The sequence below is a fragment of the Columba livia genome, chromosome 2 (genome assembly GCF_036013475.1).
Source record: "Columba livia isolate bColLiv1 breed racing homer chromosome 2, bColLiv1.pat.W.v2, whole genome shotgun sequence".
Classification (NCBI taxonomy): domain Eukaryota; kingdom Metazoa; phylum Chordata; class Aves; order Columbiformes; family Columbidae; genus Columba; species Columba livia.
The window spans coordinates 28,671,268-28,692,709 of NC_088603.1; the positions used below are offsets into that span (position 1 = coordinate 28,671,268).

General features: G+C 36.5%; 1 long non-coding RNA gene across 1 annotated transcript; it reads right to left on the reverse strand.

Annotated features, from left to right (window-relative positions):
- Positions 1–41: 41 nt before the first annotated feature.
- Positions 42–21,010, reverse strand: LOC135578835 (uncharacterized). Its single transcript, XR_010470967.1, has 3 exons — positions 20,766–21,010; positions 8,349–8,415; positions 42–108 (listed from the first exon to the last, which is right to left on the reverse strand). It is a non-coding gene; the product is annotated as an uncharacterized LOC135578835 (long non-coding RNA).
- Between the last annotated feature and the right edge of the window lie 432 nt (positions 21,011–21,442).

Consider the following 21,442-nt stretch of genomic DNA (forward strand, 5'->3'; position numbering starts at 1 on the left):
ATTACAATAGATTTCAGGCTGCTATGGAACTGCTTACCTACCCAAATGCTGATGGTTGATTGTAGCCAGCAGCTAAGCACCAACACAGCCACTCACTCACTCCTTTCCCTAGTGTGACGGAGAAGAGAACAGGAAGAGCAAAAGAGAAAAACAATAATGAATTGAGATAAAGACAGTTTAATAAGTGAAGGAAAAAGGTAAAAACCCCACAAATGATGCAAATGTAATCTTTCACCACCTTTCCACAAGCAGAGTGATGCTCAGCCAGTCTCTGAGCAATAGTCACCTTGGACATATCATATGCCCCTACACCTCCCAGCCAAGTTTTTATTGCCAACTATAATGACATATCCAACTGAATATCCCTTCAGTGAATTTGGGTCAGCTGTCCCAACTTTGTCCCCTCCAAAATTCTTGCCTACACTCAGCCTGCTCTCTGCAGGGGTAGGGGTAGAGTGAGAAAAATTAAAGCCTTGATTCTGCAAGCACTGTATATCCACAGCTGAAACACTGGCATGTAAACAACACTGTTGTGGTTACAAGTCCAAAACATAGCACTATATAGGTTGTTACAAAGGTTAACTCCATCCCAGCCAGAACCTGAACATCAACTTAAATAGTAATATTTTTCCATTATATTTAACAGTGGTGCCACAGCTAATGAAACTGATAAAACAACTGTTTCTCGTCCTGGACTTTCCAACAATAAAAATAAAAATAAACAATAAATCAATTCCCCAGATATTCTGATTTCTTTTTCTTCTTTGACTGATCAAAGTAAAGACTGGAACATGATTCTTTGTACAAGGCCTAGACTCCACATGAATGACCCAGCTGCTTGGGCTAGAGATTCATTCACTTTCACAGATAGTCTGCTACTGTTTCCCATTACCATTGTATGTTTTCATTATATATTGATCCAGTTGCAGCAGGACAGAGAATTTTCTTCTCTGCTCTCTTCTTCCTTTCATTATAAAACATTTAGTGTCTCATTAACAGAAAACTTTGATGGAAGCTCTTGATATTACCAATATCCTCTCTTACTAAGTATGAATTATGTGGATGTAGATTTGAAAGACTGAACTGAGAGTGTTGCCACATCAACATCACAGTAACTGGACTTCTCTGCAACTTTTCTCAGATATGCTCCATTTGAGTGAGGTCTTTGGTGTCAGAGGAGAAATCCAGCCAACTTCACAACAGGCTAAAACTCCAGAAGCATCGCTAAGACAGAATCTTATAGTGTCCTGCACTAGGACACAGGCCACAAATTGTCTCTATGAAAAAGCAAAATTATAAAAGGAGCATAGTGTTCCTTTAGCCTAGAAGAGTTGATATCAATAGTGCTAAAAATTATAACAATAATTAAAAAAAAAATGTTGGTAGCAGTCTTTTCGACTCTGACTGAAGCCAAGGAACAAGGACTACTTCTCCTCTGAGTGGGCATTGTTCAAGTCTAGCCCTGGACTTGGATCAGGGTGACCCTGGGAATGGATTTATGTTTTCTTGTGTCTAGTAATTAACACCTACTCTAAGTTGTCATCCATGAGGTATTGGAGCCTTTTGAGGCAAAAACCAAAGCAGTTCAGCAGGGCTAGTGATCCTCACAACAATAAGAAAATAAGAGTATAACACTGTAAAGACTAGTTTGTGATGAAAATGATCTTGTGTAGACAAATCAGGGAAAGGATGATTTTTGTTTTTTATATATATATATTTGTACTTACATATATGTGTATATATATATATATATTTTTTTTTTTAAATCATTGCAGTTTGTAAACTAGAGCACACACGTTACTGATTCACAAGGAGCCAGGGGATTACCTTGATATCTATGCTAACTACAATAGGTCATGTACGTTTGACAACTCCTTATGGTTTGTTTTTCTATCAGCAGACTGTAAGAAATAAGTTGTATTAATTACTGGTTTGCATAAAATTTAAAAAAATGAATATGTCAGAACCTGAAATAAATAATCTATTTGAAATCACTGTATTTCTTAAAAATTCTGGAAAATATTTTTTAAAGCAAGAGTTCCAGGTTGAACAAAACTTTTTATCTACAATTAAATATAATGAAATATAATGTTTATTTAAATATAATTTTCATTTTCAAACACAAAAATATTGTAGCAGGAATCAGAATGCCAATTCCGCAAGAAAAGTGTGTTCTAAAGAAAACCAAAGTCAAAAGAGGTAGCTTGAAAATGTCAATCATATTTTCGATTTTTATTTTTAATTCCTTATAAATGCCATACATTACTGAAACAATTTTAACAAAAGCTACATATTTTTTTAAATGTTGCTATAAGCCCTGTTTTATTTATTTATTTAAGGGAAAAAAGAAAAAGTTTTAGCTGCATGTTTTCCTGTGCTGTAATGTTACTTGTGGTTTATTTCTTATCAGCTTAGCAGAAGAGTTTATTTTATATTCATTAAAGAACAAATGACACGTCATATCTAGACATTGCTATCTGACTCATTAATATCACCTATAAGATTGGTTTTGGTATTTCAAATTAGCAGTAGGGTGAAAAGGAGGTTTACAGATCAATTGGTTTGAAAATAATTGTCTTCATGTTGGAGCATTCATAGAATCATGGAAATACTATCTAGAAAGGATGTTTGTAGGTCATCTAGTCTAACCTTCCACTCCAAGCTGGGCTGGCATCAACACCGGACTAGGTCAGCCATGGCTGTGTCTAGCTCAGTTCTGAAAACCTCCAAAAGCTTCTACTACCATCTGTGTAACCTGCTTCAGTGCTCTACTACTCACCTACAGAAGAAGGTTTTCCTCTTGTCCCCTTTGAATCCCCCATGCCACAGTACTTCCCTGTTCTCGACCTGATGTACTGTCTGCCATAAGTGAACGTTCATTAGAAAATGATTCCTTCCTGACATCCTTTTCTATACCTGACGTGGTGTTCTTGTCCCTTCTGCTGATGCATCAAATTATTTGTATGTAATGTATTTTCACTAAGGAGGGCCCAGTTCTACCGAACTCATTCTGGTAAGTCCATTATTTTTGTTGTACTGGAAAGCACAGAACAAGAACTAGCACTCCAGGTATGTCCTCACCACCGCTGAATAGAAAGGATCACCTCCCTTGACCTGCTGGTCATGCTCTTCCTAATGTAGTCCACGAAGCTGTTGGGCTTCTTTGCCACGAGGGTGCACTGCTGGCTCATGGTCAGCTTGCTGTCCATCAAGACCCCAAGGTCCTCTGCAGATCTGCTTCCCAGAAGCTCCAACCCCTGCATACTCTGATGCTTGGTTTTATACCTCTTCAGATACAGTACTTAGCATTTCCCCTTGTTGGCTCCTTTATTACCTATCTCAGTAAGTTGTTGACAATGCACTCCAAAAACTTCTTAGATTTTTTCTATCCTGCTGTTTTGTCCTTCCAGAAGATGTCAGGGTGGTTCCCCATGTGGGTCCAGGCTTGTGAATGTGGGATTTCTTCTAGTTGTCTGAAGATGGCATCATCAACATGTACTTCCTGATCAGGTTTGTACGACATACCAAATAGACCACCCATAGGCTCTCAACTGGCTTCTGGCTGTTTACAAGTGTACTTGGTTTTGGCTGGGATAGAGTTAATTTTCTTCCTAGTATCTGGCATGGGGTTGTGTTTTGGATATGAGATGAAAAGTGTTGATAATACAGGGATGTTTTAGTTATTGATGAACAGTGCTCACGCAGCATCAAGGACTTCTCTGTTTCTCATAATATCCCACCAGTTGGGGGTGCACAAGAAACTGGAAGGGAACACAGTTGGGACAGCTGGCCCCAACTGACCAAAGAGGTATGCCATACCGTATGATGTCATGCTCAGCAGATAAAGCTGGTAGAAAAAGGAGGATGGGGACATTCAGCATGATGGCATTTGTCTTCCCAAGTAATTGTTACATGTGATGAAGCCCTGCTTTCCTGGTGATGGCTGAACACCTGGCTTCTGATGGGAAGCAGTGATTGAATCACTGCTTTGCTTCTGCATGCAGCTTTTGCTTTGCCTGTTAAACTGTCTTTATCTCAACCAATGACTTTTCACACTTTTGCACTTCTGATTATCTCCCCCCATCCCACCTGGGGGGAGTGAGCAAGTGGCTGTGCGGGGCTGAGCTGCTGACTGGGATTAAACTATAACATGAAGGCAGAGCTCCATGCATTCCGGCTGCTCTCTCACATAAAGTGCAACTCCCTGTTCTCGCTTTCTCGCCCTGTCCTTCCTAAAGAGTCTGTGTCCATTCATTGCAGCACTCCAGTCCTGTGACCTACCCCACCATTCATCCATCATCTTGACGAGGTCATAGTCCTGCAACTGCACACAGACTCCAAATTTCTCCTGTCTGCCTCTCATGTTACATGCATCAGCATATGGCATTTCTACTGTGTTCCTTTCGCATCATAGAATCATAGAAGAGTTTGGATTGGAAGAGACCTTTAAAGGTCATCTAGTCCAACCCCCCTGCAATAAACAGGGACATCTTCAACTAAATCAGATTGCTCAGAGCCCCATCCTTCTACTCTTCTATATTCCTTTTCTAGTCCTTTTTCTTACTGTATTTTATATTTCCCTTTTTCATCATTATTGTTTTCTAAAAAAAACCATATTCGTTGTTATTGTTTTTTAACCTATTCCCTCCAGAGCCACTGAAATCTGTGCTTATGCAGAATCTACTATCTTATTTCTAAAAGACAAAAAATTAAAAGATTTAATTTTATATAAATATATAAATATAAAATATATATTTTACAGGGTCTATTATCCTAATCCATATGTTCATGCACATTTTATTATTGTTAAAACAAACTCTGCACATATCAGAAGTAGTAAGCACACAGCACAAACTAGCACTCTTCTATATAAACACCTTTAATTCTGGGTTGGTTTTGTTTTGTTTTTTTTTTTTTTTTTGGTCTGTACATTCAGGTAACGACCAGAACTTTCTACCACTTAAACTCTCCTGCCAATACTGACTAATGTACAATAGAGTATGACCAAAATATGATACACTACTTGTAATAGTGATATTTTGCAGGGAGACTGACTGACATACTACTTTTAAATTCTACAGCACAAATAACAAAGTTTCATTTTACTCTTGGTTTAACAAAGTTTTCGCAGTAAAACTGAGTAACTACAAGAACAAGCTCTTTGTGATGTGTTCTTGTTTTTATATGAAGGCAGGTTATTTTTTATGAATTTCATAACAGAACAAATCTGAAACTCACTACTGACATTGCTGGCATAACTGCTGCATAAAAACTTATCTTACAGATATTGCCACTATGCTAAAACATACAAATACTGTGGTTATTATTCAGACATTTACTGATAGCATAAAAAATAAAATGTGGGAACCAAATTTAAACTGTCTAGAGCAAAAAATTTGTTCAGAGTAGTATTACCTTCAATGTTAAGTGGTTTTTAATTATTTTTATCTAAAGATGGATGAGATGTCTGTTGCATTAAAATTTGTCTCCTGGTAGAGTCGTAAGATGAGTTCAGACTGTTACTGGATACAACTTGGATACAAAAGTTTTGGTTAGTGTCAACTTTGTTGGTCAAAGGACTGAAAGGTTTATTTCCAGTTTCTATCTGCTCTCTTTTATTTAAGTTGTTATTGTATTTTTCAGTCTGAAGAACTTCCTCTTGTACATTTCTTGCTCATTAAAAGATTTTAAAGATCAGGGAATGTAGGTGTTTTGGAAAGTTGTCAATCTTTTCTCAGAAAAAGTGCATCAATTACTTTTTATTTTTGTATAAATGAGCAGCCACAGTTTTGATTAAGAGCCACACATGCTGGAGATGTGAGTTCCTTATCGATCCACAGGTCAGAGCTTCATTGCTTTGTTCTGCTTAACCCTTAGAAATAATTCAATCTATACAAGACATGAGTCCTGGGTGTTAACAGAGAGTGTTTTTATCACTGGGTAATGATCCACTATGTGCATGAATGCCTCGACATCGGTTATTTCTAGTGGAGAGATGATGGCAAACTCTTCAAGCTCATTACAGACAGTGTTACAGAAATAAATGATTTTCAAAAGGAATACCTATATGGTGCAATTACAGTGATGGGGCTTGGGGATATTCCACCCCAGAGAGATATCCATGGTACTTGTAGGTCTGCTGTAACTCATCTCTGAAGATATCACTGGTTGCAACAAAGGCTAGGTTGAAATGTTAAGTGGCCACTGCTAAAACTGCAGTTTGATCTACTATCCAAACACTTGGGAACATTTATCTGCAGTTTCAGAAAACAATTCTTCCCACCTGTAAGCATTCAACAGTATGTTAACAAAACTATTTTATTAAATAGGGAAAATACAAAAGATAGTACAGATTGATAGAATGTTTCCCCCATTACGTTAATTTCTTTAGTGCAACTGTAAGTGCCTCGTGTTGGTGGGATAGCTGGTTGCTTTCTCTGCCGCTCACAGTTCAGGAGCGTCAGGTCTTTCTGTTGACTGACTTGTTTCCTCTCTCATAGCAGCCTGTCCTTCTAATTGCTCCTTGCTCTGCTCTGCAACCACCACTAACCTCTCTCTATGGTTCCTTATTCTTCTAACTACTCCTTGGTGTGCCTTGTTTCAGTAGCTGCTCCTGTTGGTCACTACCATCAGATACACTTTCCACTGCTTGAGCCACAAGTGCTTTTCTCAGGTCTTAATTCTGCTCCTTGCCAGGAGGCACTCTGGCCAACCACTGCATTTACTAACACTTTCTCTTATTTCAGCTCCTGGCAAGGGCCTGGATATCACTGAGGACCAACAGAGTGTGGCAGCAGACCACACACTTACACAGGTGACTGTTAACTTGCTGTTGTCATTTTACAGGTAACAGGAGACTTTTTTTTTTTTCCAGGCTGTAAATTTTTCATGCCCATGTTATTATGTTCTGTGCTATACCTTTAGGCATCGTTACATGCTCTACACTTCTATGCACTAGTAAAATCACAAACTTTTCTTCATTTGATGATATGCCTCATTTCTATTTAAATCACAAATGGCTTGCTGGCATAGTAGAACTTCTATAAATATTATAATAATAATAATAATAATAATAATAATAATAATAATCAAATAGGCTTGCACGCTCATCCTTTTCATTTTTCTCCCCTTATGTCAACACATTATTTCTCCATCTTTGGGCTCTCACTCCCCCTGAAATCTGTGAGGGCAGACTGCTTTTACTTTGGTCTTCAGCCTGCAATATGCTTCTTCTGAACTGTGTCTCCACCAGAAGATGGGTTTTTTTGTGTGCTACTGAACAAAAACAAACTACAAGTTCTAAGCCTTGTGATTTCATCAGTTTCTTTTGAAGTCAGAATAACTTGGCTGTCTTTAGCTGGAGCTCTAAAGAACAATACCTGTTCACTATTGGGTAGTTAGCAAAGGCTATGTCCACAGCATGCTGTGTAAGCATGAATTGAAAAGAAGTTGAAAGCATTTATGATCCAAGAGACTATCTCTGATTCAGGAAGACTGTGAGTTGCAAAACTTTGGAAACCGGAAGATCTCACCTTATGTTATTCATATATTCATGCCCCAGCATCCACTGCTGGGAACAAGTTAAGAATGGACCTTCATTTGATCCTGAAATTCAGTTCTTTAGTTCTCAGGTATGTCATGTATAATGAAGCAAAAATGTATGTGCATAGGCTCCTATAAATTTTAATTCATTATTGGTATTATAATTACACTTTTTTTCTTGGAATGCAAAACCTCTTGAGCTGATTCCTTCTACTGAGCTGATACCTATGAACTGACTACACTACAAATGGGTGCAATGCACAGGAGGAGGGACCACGGTTTGACCTGCTTTGATTACAGAACTTCATTTTTTTTTATTGTTAGCTTGATGAATTAATAATGTTTACAATTATCAGATCAAACTGGGGAAGAGGCTTTATTGCTCCAGGTGTTGTGGTGACTGGAGGAGATTATTATATTGGCTCTGAACCCTTCTCGGCCAGACTATAGCTTTAGTCCAAGACATTTAGACAGTCCAAATCTTCAGTCATTCATTTTGATAGCATTCTCTTATGGTTCTATTTTACTGTTACTATGCTCATATCAATAAATACTTCTAAATGACCTGACAATTTGTAGCTTTTTAAAGGGGTTATTCAAAAGGAGCTAAATTTCAAGTTCAATTAACATGCTATGAACCTGGAAAAGAGCACACAAAGGAATAAATGTAAGAATTTAAAACTGATTTGTTTTACAGTCATTCACTCTGAAGGATCTAAACCAAGCATATCAGTCACTAGGCAAAGTACCCCAGAATTTTCTGTAACCATGTAATTCACCCGTTTTATCAAAAACAGCTTTCTCACCTGACATGTAGAAGCTCATCACCACATTGACCAACTCAGAATCTACATCTTTAGTTACAATTTGACTCTATAGTAAAGAGGAAAAAAAAAAGAAAAATTAAAATATAATAGAAGTGATAAATGAAATATTGGAACTTAAATGTCAGCATTCTCATTTAATCACCAAAGAAAAATTCCCACGATTAGTAAAAAAGAGCTTTTTAATCTCCATGTGGTCACATTTACGTCCTACACAAATGTAGGATGTATACTTAGAAACAAACAAACAAAAAATATGGTGAAATAAAACAATGAATAATACCATCCAATGAGTCCCCAGATATTTCAGTGTGAATCCTAATGTAGATTCATAGGAAGAAAATGGTATATCCCAGCCTTTTTGGGTTGTTTGTAAAGCCAGTTCTATCAGCAGCCTTTGTCCTCCACGTTCCCTGACTAGATCACTGAGGTGACAGATATAGACTGCTGGCAACATAAGTGTACTATACCACATTTTCATTAAAAAGCTGACATTTGAAATGAAAACAGAAAAAAATATATTAAATGAAAAAATAATTTTCTATGTTTCTTCCTAAAGCTCATACTTTTGAGTCTATAGAAATAATGACTAGCACTCTTCTTTTTTTTTATGAAGTTGATTCCTGACAGTTTCTAACTTTCAGGGCACATAGAACCAGGATATTCAAGAGATCTTAGAAAGAGCACCTAAAAGGTGAAGTCACTGACATACAGCTGTAATAAGCATCTGAATGAAACTCTTGTAGTTTAATGGAACTTCAATATGTGAGGTTCACTTATCACTACTTGGAAATCATTTTTAGAAGTAGTTGCTGGCTTCAACAAGAACTGAAATATGACTACTGATTAGTCAAAAGAATGAGCAAAAGTATAGAGATGGCGTGTGACAAATGTATAGGTCTACACCATATGTCACACATACTGAGATAAACTGATGATTGATAGAAAAAATTCTATTCTTCTTGAACTTTTAAGTGCCCCATGGCACTTTGTCCCCATTAATGTTCATTAGAGTGTGGTATAAACATCAAATCTTTAAGCAATGGGAAAAAAAATCTTGCTATATTTTCATTTAAAAACTCAGCTTGCTACCATGAATGCTAAAGATGAAAAAAACAAAGCTATCTAGACTTCAGGAAAACCAAATATCTCCCTTGAAATGATTATATAATTCATTTTTTTCATCGTGGTATTGTTTTATTTAAATTTTCCTTTATTATAATACTTCACACAATCTGTTGCAAACACTCCTGAGATTTACTTTTCTTTTACCAGTGTGTAGCAATATTTCTTCTCCATGTAAAAGAAAAGATGTGAAGCTCTGTCCTAATCCCTCACACTTACCCCAAAGTAGGTAACTGAAATTAACGACAGATAGAAAAACTTTCACTTTTATTCACAGTAATACAGTTGGATACTATGAGTGCATACCTTACTACTTTTTTTGGTCTCTTCTTTTTCTAAGAGATATATCGATCAAGACTCTGGAATGATTTTTTCACTGCTTCTTTACTCATTTACTATCTACATCTAAAACAACCCCAATATTTAGAAAAAAAAAATCAAAGACCAAAAAGGCCAGCAAGTCTCATTTAAAAACTAAATTACTCATTCCATTAGTTCAGAAACACTCGGTTGAAAAGAGTACAAGGATAACCATTAATGTAAGACTAAAGAGTGAAGATTACAGTTAAGGTTAGGAATCAGGAAGCCACAAATCCTACAGCTACAGCAACACCGGGGCTGCAGAAGGCATACCAAGGGGTGCATGGCACTGCACCAACATTGCTCCTTCCATGCTTTTCTCATCTAGGCCACCCGTGTATGTGAGCACCTGAGCTGAGGGACCAGGCTGCCAATTAGGGTTACCAGTAAGTACAGTTAGGGTTAGGGTTCTGAGAGCTACAAACCCTATAGCTCCGTGGACACTGAAAAAGGCATGTCAAGGGAAGCACGACTCTGCACCAGTATCACTCCCCCAACAGGTTTCTCCAGCTCTAGGTTATTATTTAATCTTGGAGATTCAATGTTTAAATATCAAAATCCCACTGACATCAGTTTTGGGTGTCAGACTGAGCTTTCTGTACTTTATAAGTTTTGCCAGTGAATTAAAGAGATATTTTTAAGAGTAGGTTTTTTCACAAGTGGTCAGTGTTGATCTCAATGCTTCTGTTGATGTCCACAGAAAATCTCTTAAGAATACCAGTGGAATATAAGGTAGACAAATGCTGAACCCTTCCAGAATCACATGCCAAAGGTTTTTTCCTAGCGTTTCTAACAGTTCCCATCATATGTCTTTTACCAGCACTTTAATATCGTGTTATTTCTTATGTAAAACTACTCATTATTTTTATGTATAATTACTAGAGAGCAAGAAGAATGAATTTTACAATCAGTGAACAATGACAACAACAAAAACACCCTAAAAATCTTTTTTCCTCTGAACTATTTTCTAACTCCAGGAAAACAGAAAAATAAATCATTTGGCACATTATGGTATTTCACAGCAGGAAAACATTAGTAGTGTCAAACAAAAAGAGAAACTTAGAATATGAAACATGAACCCTAACAATAATGGAGATGCATGCCAGCATTGCAGGTCGTATGCTGGAGGATTCAAGAGACTACTATATTCACTATAAATCCTACTGATGACAGGTATAGTATCTTTTTTTCTGTACTGTTGACATTTCCTTTTAATCTGTGGGTTTGTATGAATGCTGATCGAGTCATTGAAATGGGGATCTGAGAGAGTATCAAGTTACTGCAAATTTTAATACTACGTTTACTTGAAGATGTAGACGTTAACACTAAGGTTGTACCACTTCTCCACAAGATAGACTCTCATTAACTTTTGTGGTTATTATTTTCTATATCAAGCTCTCAACAATTTCAGTTGCTAAAATCATAAGCAGTATTTTATAGGAAAAGTGAACTATTCCAGTGTGACACCTTTTTTGGCTTGGATAACACTTAGGACAATAAAATTTTGATTCCTGACTACAGCTCCTACACAACAGTGACAGTAGATATAATAACTGCAAATTACACCCAAATATAGATTTTAGAAATACAAAATATTTATAATATTAGATCAGATGTTAGGTTCAAAGTTCCTTCATACATTGTTTATTTGAAATGTGCATCCAAATATTACATCTTGTGTACACTTAAAATCAGAATTTACGAATATAAGAGTTTGTGAATATAAGAAGTTCTGAATGTTCTTAATTCAGATTTTGTCATTCACTATTGTAAGCTGCCAACTAATTCCCTCTAACAATCTGCAACATGTTAGCTTTTTAATGCCACTGACAATGAAAGAGATTGTAAATCAGAACTTTCAACTAGACGTAATTCCAATTTTAAAAAGTTATCTAAGGCTTTGTAAGAACTAAATGGTTTACAGTTCACATGAGATGCAATGTTCTTCCCTCTTCCCTTCAGTATTCTAGTTCAAAATGTCTCCTTTCATAAAAAGAAGAAAAGACACCTTTATCTTAGCCTGCCCTTTATTCCTATCAGTCTTCCTGAAAATGGGATTACAGAGAAGTCAGGCTTTGACTGGTTCAGAATTAGTTTGAAAAACATTGTCATAAATCAAGAGCAGAAGCAACTCCTGATCAGGAGTTGCCAACATACCCTCTGTTTAATAATAAATTTATTTGTAACTTTAAAACTCTACAGAGTAGAAGAAAAAGTAAGGCTTGAACAAGGTTAGCACAAGATTAGAAACATAGACAACTAAGAGGATTTGCCTTTCCTTCCTAGATTCATATTAATTTAAAACTCTGTGACTTATCAATTCTGCTTTACTTTGTAGTTAGCTACTTTTGCAGTGATAAAAGTTGATATCATGAAATATGTCTTACAGGATACAAAGAACAAACAGGACATAGGATCCGCCAGTAAACAAACATCTTTATCCAATATTAAAAATAAAAAAAAAAATACAGAGAGAATATACAGTATATATTCCAATGTAATTTAATTGGATCACCAAGAAAATGTAAACTCTTCTAACAATGCAGTTAACTGACAACAAAATCAGAACACCCATTCTACAGAGTTGTGCATATTAAAAGTATGTGTACATATATTTGTATAATTAGAATCTCAGCTTTTTTCTAAACTCTCATGACTTTGAGTAGAAAAAACATAAGGAAATTAAAATCATTTGGCTTGATGGCACTGAAAGGTAAAACTTTAATTTTGACAACTTGTCTTGCAACTGAATAACACAAAATGTCATAGTAAATATCTTGAATAACTATTCCAAAATGAAAAGTCACAATATTCTATCAAAGAAGGTCAGCTAGAACATTTTGACTTCATTGAAATTATTTCAGCATTCTTTAAAGAAATGTTATTGAAATCTAGCTGCTTAATTTTAATGAGATGTAATTCCTCAATGAAAACAATATTATCTCAGAATATTTTATAAGATTTCAGATTTTTTTTTCATATCTCTGATGCAAATATGCATTTGACATTAACAACTCAAAATGAGACACACAGAAGTGTTTCATACTGGCCCAACTTTGTTTCCATGGAAGGAAAAGAGGTGGGGAGACTAAGTTACTAGCCATTTCACAAGCTACACCTGTGACTCCTTTATGAAGAGACTTGTATTGACAAGTGTCATAGCCAAGTGATGGTGAATATACCCCTACTTTAGACCACATCCTATTGCAGCCAACTATATATTAATTTTCCCAACTGCAAAATGTAAAACACAGAGCAATAAGGACACCTAGGATAAGACTCTGCTTATCACCCTATTGTCTGTATGAATTACACACAGGAGAGCTTTTTAAATTTATCTTGCCTTTTAAGAACATCCCACCACAAAAATATTTTCCAACTAGCACTGAATTAAATCCATTGTATTTTCATGTGACACTGATGAAGGAATTGTGTGCTATGTTTTAATGACAAACACATCATTAGTGTACATACATTTAAACTGATTATTTCATTCAGCACAAGGGACATTAGGGTTAGAAAGATACAAAAGCACAAATGACACTTGATGTTTCCCAAATACCAGGCTTTGTGTGATCTAATCAAGATTTCATCAAATGTTTTATTAAACTCAGTCATGCGAGCCTTGCTGAAGCCAGATGATCTCTTATTATCAACTAGCAGTAAATTACATTCATTTTTGAACTGAATTTCAATGAAACCCTTCCTAAAACACTTGGAAGCAAGAAGGGGGTCAACTTACAAAGATACAAAATTGCTACTGTGTTTTTCCCTAGAAATTAAATAGTAAGCAGAGGAAATCAGGGTTGTAAATGTTATTGATCACAAAATAAGTGGAGATTATGGTGCCAGCAATATATGGTAAGATCTTTAATGACCAAAAGGAATATACTTTGATTTACCAGTTACTCCTCATTTGTATTACAAGTAGTATTCTTTTAATTGAAAGACAAATAATAAGAAAAGATTTCTGATTAGTGAGATAAATCACATACTAGTAAAGAGCATAAAAATTACTACATGTCCTCCATATTCAAGTCACATTTTCAATATTTTATATGTAAGACAAACATGGGAAAAACCTAACTATATTATACATATTTAAAAGCATGAGTGAGCTGCTCATTTGGAGAGTGAGAAAGGAAATGCTGAAAGGAGGTGTTTCAGCCTTTCTGAAACAGACATTAGGTTAACAGTAGCATGTGCTACTGATGGGTATCAAAGGTAGGAAGAGACTTGACCATCCACTGAACCCCTAATTCTACACCTGAAGTGTGCTGAGTGGAGGAATGCCTCTCTTAACCTGAAGATAAAATCAAAATTTCTTATCAAGAAATGGTTTTTCTAAGGTCCATAATGTGTATTCCACAACTGGAAATCATAACATTAATTTAGCAGAAAGTACAATTGTAAGTAAGAATCCTACTTAAAAAAAAATAAAAAAATATTACCTCGGAAATTACAAGATACAGTTCTCTGCTGCATGTGCAATGGCAGACCTGGTTCTTACCTGTCACCCTTCGCATGCACTCCTGCAAGCAGACAACCTGTTTTTTTCACCACTCCTTTCACACTAGTGAGACCTCTTAGCAGAAAGGCACTTTCCTTGGTAATGAACAGGTGCACACCCAAGACACACATCAGTCAGGTAAAATGACCTATTTACAATTGCCTCCCAAACCAGCCAATTACGTTTAGCTTGGCACACTGCAGTGGGCACACCTAGCAGGGTGGGGATCACAGGGGGTTGCAAGGTGCCCTGTTTAGGAGGAGGTCATGAACTGGTTGGTATCAGGAAGAGAAGGGCAGGAGACATGAGGAGACACCAAGGATATGCTGTTAGGGAAGACATGTGAGGGAGAAGCATTCAGAGGCAAACAGCAGGAGACATGCTCTCAGGAGGAGGCACTTCGTGCTAAAGAGGAACACCTGGACAACCCTAATGGAGAGCAGACCACAAATGACCCATGCTAGAACAGAGGAACCCAAGGCACTGCAGCCCATGGAGGACCCCTGCTGGAGCTTGTACGTGGAGAAGCACTGGGGAGTGAAGGAGACCCAGTAGAGAGGAAGGAGCAGCAGAAAGAAACTGTTACACACATGACCCCAGCCTCTTGCACTGCCTATCACTGAGCCAAAGGAATTGGGATTTGGGATGGATTGAGTTTAAGCCACAGTGAAAATAAAGAATTTGATACAAGAAACAGGGAAGGACAGGTCCTCAGCTCAAGCTAAGCTTAGGAAAGGGGGCAAAAAGGTGTTTAATCGTTTATGTTTTCTTTTTTTCTCAATTATAGATCAGTGATTAAAAATTTATATTAACTGGCAATGTACTAAACTAAGTATAAGTTTCCTGGGCCAAGACTACTTTTTCTGCAATGCATGCATAATTTAATAAATTTTTATGGGAGTTTCACTGTCATTCAAGTGATGACGTTCACCAAAAGGCAGGAATAAAACTGCTTTATCAACTTAATTATTACTATTACTCCTCCACTGCAAGAGGTCTGATGTATGACTATTTTTAAATAGAAAGATATTCCCATGTGGAACTTATGGCCCTGACAACCATAGAAAATGTTCAAGACTGCTTGCTCATTATTTTTGTTTACATTATGTTGCAATTTTTTTTACATTTTTACTGTCGATAAAAACTTGGTATTATGTTCTGCTTCTCAAGTCTGAAAGTGGATTGCACATAGCATCATGTAATGCTGGCACTGTATTTAAACCATTAACTACAAATTGGAAATTTAAACTGGATACTTAATTGGAAATTGAGTGTAAGCTATGAAAAAGAAGAAAATGATTGATTTTAAATAATATTATTAATGAGTAACTGATAGGCCACATAGCCTTTTCTATCCAAGTACACTAAATCATTAACGTAGTGAAAATACAGCAGTCACTTTGACCCTTGTTGTGGTATAAACACTTTTAGATTCCATTACGTTATACAACTTCATACATGACAGATCTTTCTCAGGCTGATACCTCAGCACTGTTTCTGTAATAATCTAATATAGAAGTTACAGCAAGTTGTCAGGAAAATGGCAAGGAAATAATCACTGACTATAAAGGAGGTCAGGACAGTGCAATTTCTCTCGATACTGATTAAAACAAATCTCAGGGCATTTAGTAACAAAAGTGCTTTCTCTTTCAAAATGTGAAGAGACTGATTAGGCAGCGAAATAAAGAGATGCATAATTTCATCTTGGAAAATGTTCCACAAGAGTAAAATCATACTGGGAATTTCTAGCATCACAATTTTGCCCACATAGTATTATCAATTAATGCTTTCTCAGGAAAGACTGATGACTCCTAGAACACCAGCAACCAGAATCTCCAAAGTCCAAAAGAAGGACTTGAATGTCCTGAGCAGACATGAGATTTTTCAGCGTTTGGAAATGCTCAGAACCTTGAAACATTAGCTGAGAATCTCTACACAGATAGCCAGTATGATCCTATTACTTTTCTTAATATGGGATGTGACATGAAGATGTTTCTCTCTTTAAGGATTTGACGCTATTTAGTACTAAAACATCAAAAGATGTAGCAGAACCTTAAATTGGGGTACTATTATGAAAATAGTCTGTTTCTTTACAACAACAAAAAAATCCTATTCTATAATAGGAAAAGGCTACAATAAAGTCTCCTCAAGACTTCTCTGCTCCAGGCTGAACCTAGAAAGAACATAGAAAAAGTCTGCCCTTGTGCAATATTGCTTTCTTGGTTTTTGTTTGTTTGGTTTTGTTTGGGTTTTTTTTGTTTTATTTTTTGTGTGTGTGTTTTTTAGTTGTTTTGGGTTGTTTTTTTTGTTTTGTTTTGTTTGTTGTTGATGCTGTTGTTCTTGTCTCTTTTATTCCTTCAGAGATTAAATGTAGAAGTCAACAGGTAACTGACTAAATCAGTAAGTATACGTTAGTTTACCATTCTTCCCTGACAGCAGGAATACCTCTGGATATTATGATAAATGTTGAAATATTAACTGCAAGCCTGTAGTGGCTGGGTGAATCCTTCAATAATCATTCAACTCTTATGAAAAGGGTAGATAGATAGATGATTCCTAGATAAATGCATTGGTAGCACTTCCACAAAGCGTGAGTGGTAGGCAGAACATCTGGAAATGAAGGAAAGAGGTCCATTCAGTGTACCCAATAATAAAACAGATGGTGCAGGGGCTCGTAGCTGTGTAGGCACTCAGAACACCTCTGGATACAAATCTCTTGGAAGGAGGTGAAATGATAAACCTACTCTCCATAAAGAATTGGAAATTCTTAGATTTCCCATGCTCAGTGGTAACGAAGTTCAGTTTGTTGTATTGTTAGAAGAAAAGGTTTATAGAGTAACTCAGTCCTCAAGGTTGAGACTCACATACTACTCAACAAAAGTCCCTTGCTATGGAGGTTCCTTTTATTTGTTTTCTGTGCAAAAGGTAAAGGTAATACATCACTTCTGGCAAAGAAAGGTGGCTGAAGGTTTCAGATGTAACCTGCTATTTGTGACTAAATACATGAAATAGAATTAGTTGTGTTGCCTGGACGACATAAGAGGGTCCATGTCATGTATTTCTGAATTACACAGTTTAAACTTGAATTTGTAAAGCATGATAATGTTTTACTAATACAAGGTAGAATTTTTTTTTCAAGGCACTATGTTGGTATATTTATAACTTCAGAAATTACCTTATCCAATAAACCCTTTCTGTTCAGCCTAACCCAAACTTAACGATCACATTAAGTTTGAAAACAAGAAGGTGGAAAAATTATTATTTTGAAGAACTAAACATTATTTGTGCCAGCTTCTTTCAACTGAATGCATAAATATTTAAAAGGCTCAACCATTACATTTAATCTTTTAAATCTTTTTCTCTTCTTATTAGCTTTAGCAGAAAGAAAATCGGATTCAGGATAGAACTTAACAATAAATGTTTTTGTAACAGTTTCCTAAAACTAAGATGTCAAAAAAGTTGGTTTTAGAGCTTCCATTTCTGAAGAGAAGATTCATTTATGTGAAATGTGGGACCAATCTCAAATGATTCTGATACGATCTGAAGTGCTGCAGATGCCATACATGCTTCAGTAAATAGCATGCAAACAACCCTGATTAAGAACATTTCAGTAATTTCAATTCTTCTCCAATGTTGATTTTCAATATGTTAATCCCTTTTGTAACTTATATAACCTTGCCATGATGCTGAGACCATTTGAATCATCCCCTTTTGTGAGATCACAGAAAAAATTACAAGAAAATGTGTAGTTTTTTAGTTGCTGTTAACAGAAAATCTACTTTGAAAGGGTCACTTTGAGATATAAATCTATAAGGTGTATGAGATCACTGATTTATTTTATTTCATTTAATGGAATCACATCTGTGGAAACAGCAAATTAAGTCACGATGAGGCCAAGCACTCTGAGGAGTTAGAGAGAAGGAAGGTTAATAAGCAAGGAGCTGTTAGGAAGCAATCCTGCTGCTCTCTCTTTCCATCCATACAAAGCATTTCAGACTGGCTCTGGAGCAATCGCCTTATCCCAGTGGCTGAACCATCAGCATACTGACGCAACTTCTGATTAAGCACTAAGATCAGGTTCACAGGTGAATTCTTTCAGTGCAGACTGGCACACTGAAATACAGTCTTAAATTTACATCTTTTCTTCTTGTACTGCCCTTGGATATCCACAGACAAAATAGCTTTTCCCTTCTAAACCAAACAAAACCTTTTAAGAACAACAAAACCATTGAATGTGCTATATGTAGGTCTGATCCTGACACTATTGATATCAGCAATTTAGTTTGAGTAGGAAGATTAGACTGATAGACCAATGGGCATCAATAAAATAGACAGTTATTAGTGTGGTTTAAAATTAGGCAAGTAACCCACTTCAGTGACAAATTCTATGGAAACCTAAGTACTTGGGTCAGTGCTCCATGATTTCAACTCCTGTATTTGTTAAGGTATGAAGAGACAGATTTCTTCTATGTTCTGTCAGAACAGAAATTAAAAAAAAAATCCTACTGTTTCAAAATAAATAACCAAAGAAATATCCTGCTCCCACGTTAAATTCTATAGGAATTTGTTCTGGCAGTGGGTGTACATGTGGAGAAAGTAAAAGAGAAAGTGAAAATGCAATATTTTATTAAGAGGAAAGATTTAGAAAGAAAGCAGAATCCTTTAATTTAGACATGAATATATTTCTTTCTAATGGATGAAGGAAGTTCTGACTGAGAAGACCATCCTTTTTATAGAAATGTATTATTTGGATTATCTTAATTTGTCGAGAGAATCTTGATCCCAACATAGGATCCTACCCACTTCAGGCACCCAAGCTTACAATTTTAATTCCAAGTATGATCCAAGGAAAAAGACCATAAAATAATTCCTAGAAGTGTTGATGCTCCCTGGCATACACTGGCTGCCTAATCTTCTTTCAACAGAGCCGAACTGTTCATAACTCTGGCTTACCTGGATACTTAAATACAGAAACAATTGTGTAGCCAAAGCTTCACAGTGCAGTCAGGGTCTACTAGGAAATCTGGCTGAGAGGTTCTTAGAAAAAGACCCAATTATTTCAGAGAAGACTGGAAAATGTTGCCTTTACTGGAGTATTTTAAATCTCCCAAATAAATAGCAAAGTATATTATTTAAATTTTTTACATGTCTTTCATTATATTTACTGGGAAGTGGTGCTAGCCTTGATATTTTGTAGTATTTGTTTATTTAGTAATTTCAGCATCATGAAAGTTTATCTTACAAAGTTTATTTTGTTGCATCACACACGTTTAATTTAAAATAAAGCAGAAAGCTCCATAGTGGATCTTGTTTCCTCCCAACCCCAGCCACCTAATTCCTAAAGCACATAGAAACTAGTCTCTTTATTCTATGGCTCTTGCATCTTTTAGACACCTCACATTTACTTGCTGCTAATAGGAGTTCAAAAGCAAGAGAAAACAAACTGCAAACATATGTTTCATGCATATATGCAAAAAAAGAAAAAAAGAAAAGGAAAATAAAAGAAAAACAAAACAAACAAACAAAACAAAACCAAAAACCCAAACCAAACTAAACCAAAACAAACCAACCAACAACCAACCAACCAAAAAACCAAACCAAACCAAAACCACCACCACTAACAGCCACCACAAAAAAATACTACAGGCAAGCACAGTGGTCTAAGATCAGGAACACGCTTTTGAAGCAAATCTTCTGAACTATGCCTTCTTTCATATTGCAAAGTATTCTCAGAGTACACAAACTTGATTCAGAAGTTGGACCAGAAGAGGTGTATTCTAGTTTCCCCCCTTTGATATCTTTGCCCTCAGGTCCATGTTCGTACACTGTAAAAATTCATGCTTAAGGTTTCTCCCTGCTTATTTCTGCAATGATCTTCATTGTTCAGTCCTTTATGCTTCTTTTGTTTTTATTCTCAGTCTCCCCTGCTATGAAAACCCTGCTGTGTTAATGGGCTGGAAATCCTTACCCTGACAAAACATTCCCATCTTTCCAGAGGGTGTAGGAGCTGGACAGGGACCACCCCAGCAAGGAAGGCCCAGCAAAGCCCATACACAGCAGCTCTGCCCAAAGCCAACTCTGGCACCATGCTCAAGCACACCCTGAAACACATTAACAGACCTTTAAATAGGTGATGCAGTGAACAGGCTTAAAGCTATCTGGTCATTTAGTGTCTTCCTACATTAAGACCAGCCACCATGATTAGAAACTGTAGTTTTTGAGGGGGCTTATTTTGCAATTATGTTTTAACTAGAATTCATTTCCATCTCAAAATATGTTAAAAAAATAAGATATGAACCAAAGTTATTTTCTTATTTTCTCACCAGAAAAGCAAACAAGAACATTCCTAACGATCAAAACCAAAACCTATATTTGCATCTAAGATGAAAAGAGAACAAACCTACCACAACCGCCACCTCCAAAACCCGCTCTCAAAAGAAATATTTTTCGGTGTACTGCCTGCACACCTGCATGGCTCTTATCTGTCGCACTTCTTTCCTGCAGGAAACAGAATAAACAAGTGCTGTTAACAGATATCCCCTCTGACCAAATGCCCAGGCTGGCCAAGGCTGTGCTTGCCCCCAGCAGTGGGCTGTGCTGGGCAAAACCAGTGCCCTGTGGGAAGAGGCTGTAAATCACCCTGGGCTGCTTCCAGACAGTTTCAGCTCAGCTGTGAGCTCCCCATCACCTGCAAATACAAGAGTTACTAAAGCATGAGAACAAAATATACTCATGGGCCTACCTTAGGAACATCATATACTCACCTGCTAATGTGAGTCATTCTTGTGAATGTAGCCAGAAAAATGAACAACCTTATATACATATATACTTGTATTTATGTTCTGCAGGAGTCTGTTTCTTATGTGCCTTCTGAATATCATGTCTAGCTTAGTGACAGAAACACATTTATCTTCTTGACAGCACTGCCGAGCCAATATAGTTGTAGATGGTCAAGCTGTGTTCTGTTCTATCTCGTCCACCATCAGCAGAATTTCCAGATTAATTCTCACTCAAGAGTCTTTCCGCTTAGGGTTGATATTTTAAACAGAAACAAGAAAAGCTCGATTTTTGAAACCTTGGC